The following is a 6,761-nucleotide window of genomic DNA, read 5'->3' as shown; positions in this document are numbered from 1 at the left end:
TTACAGACAACTTTGAGGAACATATGTGCTAAAAATTGTAAGGTCAGTCTACATTGGAGGCAGCCAGTATCTGTCACTGGAATAAATAAGTTGAATGTAACCTAATGGTAATCATTCCTCACATTTGCAAGAGAAAAGCTACTTAAGTATAAGGGCAAACCATTTTTTTCTGAAGTAAGAAGTGGGTACAGACTGGTTTAATAGACTTCCTTACTTCAGGGCAAAGGAGTCTTTGAAATTTTTACAGAGCTTGGAGTTGTGTTCTGAGATAGTTGTGTCAGGACAGGAGGCCAGGTTGGGCTGTCAAAGGGAAATACACTGCTGTGAACTTTGGGTTGGGAGGAAATCAGGAGAAGCTTAAAGTGAGAGTTGTGAGGAACAAAGACCAAGCTATAATTTCTGAAAGTAAGATATTAGTGGCCCTGACATATAAGCAGGCAAGGAGGTTTGGAAGCTGGCAAAGCCTCAGAGGGCTGAGCAGAGAAAGTGAAGAGCCCTATTTAATGGGTATTAATTTGGCCATTCTAGTTCTAAAGTCTCTGGCTGATGAGTGATTATTTTTGTCTAAAAACTCAGTACTTCTTGACAGCCTGGCCACATTTCTCCCCACTGTTATTGCCTTTGACACCGAGGCAGTTGACGTTATTTTCAACTGTACTCTTCCTCCTTGTATCTTACCCCCTCTCCTCTTCTTGCTGCCTAACATTTTCTCTTTCTCTTTTTTCTTAATCATTAGATGTTCTGCATGTCAGATATTCCTTTCAACCTTAAAACAGATTTTCAAAAGTCTAAGTCAAGTGGAAACAGCAAACTTGGTGCTGAGTTGAAATTGTGGTTCTCCGATTGACTAATTGAGATGTCTCCAATTTTGAGATTATTACCATGACATAAAAAGTCAGTGACATGATCTTTCTCAGTGGCCATTGTGTCAGAGAGAGAGAGAGAAAGAGAGAGGCTCTGAAGCAAGTTAAGCATGCTATACAGTAGCTCTGCACAGGCTCTTAAGCATGTTGTACCATAGCAGCACTATTTATGAACTGGGCGTGCTTGTGTGTGATGTTCAGCTTACCGAAATATTAACCACTAGGGTAGAGAGGGTTAGAGTTTCAAGGCCTTTTTCTTAAACTAACACCAGAGGTGCTTCTCCCTTTGTTCTTCTGTCAGGTGACAGACATTGAAAGTGTTAGTTGCTCAGTCGTTTCTGACTCTTTGAGACCCCGTGGACTGTTGCCCACCAGGCTCCTCTGCCTGTATTCTCCAGGCAAGAACACTGGAGTGGGTAACCAGTCCCTTATGCAGGGGATCTTCCTGATCCAGGGATCAAACCCAGGTCTCCTGCATTGCAGACAGATTCTTTATCATCTGAGCCACCAGGGAAGCTTGTCAGGAAGTAGATGTAATCTGTCTCCAATCTATCTTTTTTTATTATGTCATTTTATATCAACATCATTTTTATGAAAGAAAAATGGGATTATTTCGTATTAAAATTTTAAAAATAATTCTGAATTTCCCATCCTCAATTATAATTTAGAAATTCACATGGTTTCTCTCTCATCACCCCTAGTAGGGGCAGATTGAGTTTCAGAGTCAATTAGATAAATATCCTGATGGAAAGACTCAGAAACTGATGCTTCTTTATTGATCTGGAATGGAAAAACAGAGGAAGCTATCGTTTCTCATTCTAAAACATGGCCAGTAATATTCCTTATTAAAATCCATAAGTTCAGACAGCAGTGAGCTCTGTTTGAAACACAGAATATTTTAGTTTGTTGATTCCTAATCATACAGGGGCAGGAGCTCACCTTCATGAAGAGCATCTTATACAATATAAAAGCTATACTAAAAATAATGGTTTAGTAGGATTATCAACAGAGAAGGCAATGGCACCCCACTCCAGTACTCTTGCCTGGAAAATCCCATGGACGGAGGAGCCTGGTAGGCTGCAGTCCATGGGGTCAGAAGAGTCAGACACGACTGAGCAACTTCACTTTCACTTTTCACTTTCATGCATTGGAGAAGGAAATGGCAACCCACTCCAGTGTTCTTGCCTGGAGAATCCCAGGGACGGGGGAGCCTGGTGGGCTGCCGTCTATGGGGTCGCACAGAGTCAGACAGGACTGAAGTGACTTAGCAGCAGCAGCAGCAGCAAGATTATCAAGTATTTTAGCCTTAAAGTAGACCTTTAGAGGAAAGAGAATTTTAGAAGGATCTGGACATCTTTACATTTTCTTCAAAACAAATGGAATTCTGTGTTTTTTTTTTTTTTTAAGTCACAACTCCTTTTTATGCTCTAATAAACAACTTGGGTATGACTTTTAAGGCCTGTCTCAGCAGTTTCCATTTTGTCACCAGCATGTTGAACACTGAACATTGGCTGAGGAAACATCAAGAGAAAGAAGAGGTGGCTTTGCCATTCAGCTTTAAATATTCCTGTTTGCATTTATCTAATCAGCTGATTCCATGCACACTTTTCTGTTTGCCCCTATGAAACTTCTTTTCCTTCTTAATGCTGTCTCCAGCTTTATCTATATAAAGGAGTGAAAGAAGGGGAGAAGAATTAGAAGACCGTTCAAAAAACATTCCTCTCCAAAACTAAGATTAATTTTAGGGAGACCTTTGCAACATTGAACACAGCTCTAAAATCAATGAAATGGTTTTGGGTGACTTTGCTCTTTATAAGAGAGTTTAATAAGATAAATATTAGTTTAAATTCAAGTTTTTTTAAACCATGGGGGGGAAAAGTTGAAATTGTATGTATTTTAATACTCAGTATTTCACACTTTCTTGTTGGCAATTTTTAAACCAGGTTTAGGCTATCCAAATTATTCTTCAGAGTTCTTGTAAATGCTAAGAAAACACTTGGAATATTGTCAATTAAATATTCAGAGTTTATGATAGCTAGTAAGTGTTGGCGGAGAAGGCAATGGCAACCCACTCCAGTACTCTTGTCTGGAAAATCCCGTGGACGGAGAAGCCTGGTAGGCTGCAGTCTATGGGGTAGCTAAGAGTCGGACACAACTAAGCGACTTCACTTTAACTTTTCACTTTCATGCATTGGAGAAGGAAATGGCAACCCACTCCAGTGTTCTTGCCTGGAGAATCCCAGGGATGGGGGAGCCTGGTGGGCTACCGTCTATGGGGTCGCACAGAGTCGGACACGACTGAAGTGACTTAGCAGCAGCAGCAGTAAGTGTTGGGGGATATAACTTTTTATGTTGATATAATTTAAAACTTGCAGAAAAGTTGCAAGAGTAGTATCAGGGAATGAATGCTTTCAGGGTAACATGGTATGATAATAGTAAGCTGCAGATGCCTTGGGGGAGCAAGAAAGAGGGCCATTTAACCCAGGTTAGGGAGTGAGGAAACACTTTGCTGGGGAAGATTTTTTAATTTCTTTGGATTCAGGAGAAACTTCCAAATCACAATTTCAGAGCATGGCTATTTGCACACTAAGTCAAAGTATTAGTAAGTTAAGCTTAAGGCTACATATGCCTGCCCACCGACAGCTTCAGATCTCTGGTTATCCACTGCAGACGCTTATCAGAGAGAACTGATTCATCCCTGAAGTGTTCATTGAGAAACAGAAGATTCCTGAGGTGTTTGTTGGGAAACTGAGTAAATCTGCATGTTCTTTATGTTTTTAAAAAATAAACAATATATTTACTTGGCAAAATTTTTTTAAATTGCGAAACCGTATACAGTGTATATTCATGAGAGGTCCTTTTGCCTTTGTGCTCCTCCACTCCTTCCTCTTGGAGACGGCGTTACCAGTTTTTGGCATGTCCTTTGGATTTTGTTTGTACGTATATTGTATATTCTGTGTCTCTCTTTTGCTACATAAATGACAGCATACTGTTCTGAGTGTCTTTAACTTCACCGTGTATCTTGGAGACTGTTTCCTGTCAATCCGCTTAGATCTGCCTTGTTTACGGTGTTCCATCCTATGAGTGTTCTAGGTTGTCTTAGTCTTTTGACACTACAGACAGTGCTGTGGGGAATATTCTTGCACATATTGATGCTTCTTGTACAAGTATTTCTTTAGTATTCTTTAGTTTCTTTAGTATGCTTTCTTAGAAATGGAATTGCTGGGTCAAAGGATATGTAGACTTTTGACATTTAGACAGAAAATGTAATTAGCATTCTTATCTTGTAAAACAGTCTTAAAACTTTTTTGATAAGGAATGGGATAAAATAGTTATAATACATTGACCCATGAGTGCATTTTCTTCCCCCTGCTGTCGATGGCTGTTTGATAGGAGGAAATTACTGGCTTTAAGAGAAGGTGACACTTAGTGGTTGGGGGAGAGCTAGAAAGTCAAGGCACATTGTTAATCATAACTGTCCGAGTACTGCAGGGTTGAATCTTGTTGCTTGTATCTCCACTTGATCTATTTCTTAATGTAATTTAATGACTGAAGTGACCTGGTGTTATGGTCCTAGAGAGCAGAGTGGTCTTATATTAACTCACTGCTTCTGTATGGGTGTTGGATTTTCGTGGAGACCTTAACACTGGGCAGCACCCAGAGCGTACTGACTCTCCATTCCTTGCTCTAGTTATGTTCTCTAGACACTGCAAGCAATGAAAATTATAGTTGTTGACTCAATGTTTTGATGAGAAAGTTGGAATCTAGGGAATTCCCTGATGGTCCAGTGGTTGGAACTCAGGGTTTTGCTTCCAGGCCCAGGTTCCATCCTCGGTCTGAAAACTAAGATCCTACAAGCTGCACAGCGCAGCAAAAAAAGAAGAAAGAAGTTGAAATCTAGAATCCATTTTCTTTCTTGGAGAGAGATTTCAGAAAGAAGATCAGACTCTTGTGTTTAAAAGTTCTGTAAATAATTATGGGAATAATCACTTAGAATACTAATTGCAATTATTCTATTTTGTGGTCAGACATTTCTTTTTAAAATTATTAAACTATCACCCTTTCACACATGATTCTTGGGGAAAAACTGTCTCAATTGTTTGCTTTTTAAATATAACCTTTAAAGGCCTGTTTTGAATAGGAATCTTCTTCAAATGTATTGAATACTTCTGTACCTTCTGAAACCAGATATCAATCATCAAGACAAAACTAATCTAATTGAATTGGTCCTTCTTGAGTAGAGCAGCAATTAGAAACTTGAGTTATTCTTATTAATATAATATTAATAACACTAATCTTAAAAAAATCATTCAAGACATTTTGGCACTTCTTCCTATTTTATTTTATTTATTTAATTAGTTTATTTTTTGGCTATGCTGCGTGGCTTCAAGATCTCAGTTCCCCAGCCAGGGATTGAACCTGGGCCACAGCAGTGAAAGGCTGGACTCCTAACCACTATGCCACCAGGTGACTCCCATAATAATATTCTTCTTTGGGAGGTGGGTTGGAGAGGGCCTGTGCTGTGTGACTTGTGGGATCTTAATTGCTTGACCAGTGATCAAATTCACACCCTTGGTAGTGAAAGCGTGGAGTCCTAACCTCTGGACCACCAGGGAATTCCTAATAATCTTCACAATAATGTTTCAGAGTGATTGAAGTATATGAAAGTTATCTCATATAAATAGCCTACGATTTTCCATGTAAGAGCCATAGTCCCAGATCGGATTTGTGGTTTCTAGTTTTTTGTGTGTTATCCTGGCTTCTTAGAATTAATGTAAAATTAAAGTAAAAATGCTCTGAGTGGGGTCTAGAAGCTGTGCTGTGATTGGAATTCAAGTGGTATGCTGAGTGGTCAGATGTGTAAGTCCCATTTAGGTGAGGTGCTGGCTGAGAGAGGGGTGGGATTTAGTCAGCAACATTGAGGTCTGCTTGTGAAACCATCTGGTAGCTCAAACTCTGATAGGAAGGACTTGGATACTGTTAATTATAACAAAGTTATTGATATTGGTGACTATAGAGATGAAAGATTATGTTTTCTAATTTGGCAAGAGGTGGTATGTTTTACACTCCAGAATACAGATGAAATCTAACACCCCTTTCAGGTCTTAATTCTGTAATTTTGCAAAATAGGTACAAAATATGTCAATTTGTTGTTGTTGTTTTAGTCACTAAGTCATGTCCGACTCTTTTGAGACCCCATGGACTGTAGCCCACCAGGCTCCTTTGTCCATGGCATTTCTCAGTCAAGAATACTGGAGTGGGTTGCCATCTCCCTCTCCAGGGGATCTTCCCAACCAGGGCTCAAACCCAAGTCTCTTGCACTGGCAAAAGGATTCTTTTCGCCTAAGCCACCAGGGAAGCCCCAGAATATGTCGCTAGAATATCTAAAAAGAAAAGTAGAGCACTGTTTCACAGGAGCAATAATGGTACAAGGTGGAAAAAAACTAGTAAAGAATAGAGAAGGGGAGGCTTCCTCAGTTTTTTAGTAGGATAGTTATTGGGGTTCAAGGGGAGTGGTTAACAATTAGTATTATTTACCTTTCCCCTTCGAAGTTTGAACTTAACTGAGAAGTAGATTCCTTAATCAGTAGATCAAAATTTAAAAAAAATTTAGCCTTATTGATGGAGTTGACTGGATAATATGCCATAGATCTGTGGCCCAATGGACTTACTGATATCCCCGCTCTAACCCCCAGTTAAACTTAACCGGGTGATCCTCGCACTCTCCTTCCCAGGCTGCTTATTGCTGATGGAGAGAAGCGCAGGTGGTCTGTGGACTCTGCCTTGTCCTCCGGGTGCCTCTGGGGGGCGGGGGGCGGGGCTGGTTATTCATCTTCCTCTCAGGGTTGAAGTGTTGGGAATGAGACCTGAAACCTTAGAGCTGAAGTCTCTGTTCAG

This window comes from Bos mutus, chromosome 5 (genome assembly GCF_027580195.1).
Source record: "Bos mutus isolate GX-2022 chromosome 5, NWIPB_WYAK_1.1, whole genome shotgun sequence".
In the NCBI taxonomy this organism is placed as follows: domain Eukaryota; kingdom Metazoa; phylum Chordata; class Mammalia; order Artiodactyla; family Bovidae; genus Bos; species Bos mutus.
The sequence above is the reverse complement of the archived record's forward strand: the minus strand, read 5'-3'. Positions refer to the sequence as shown.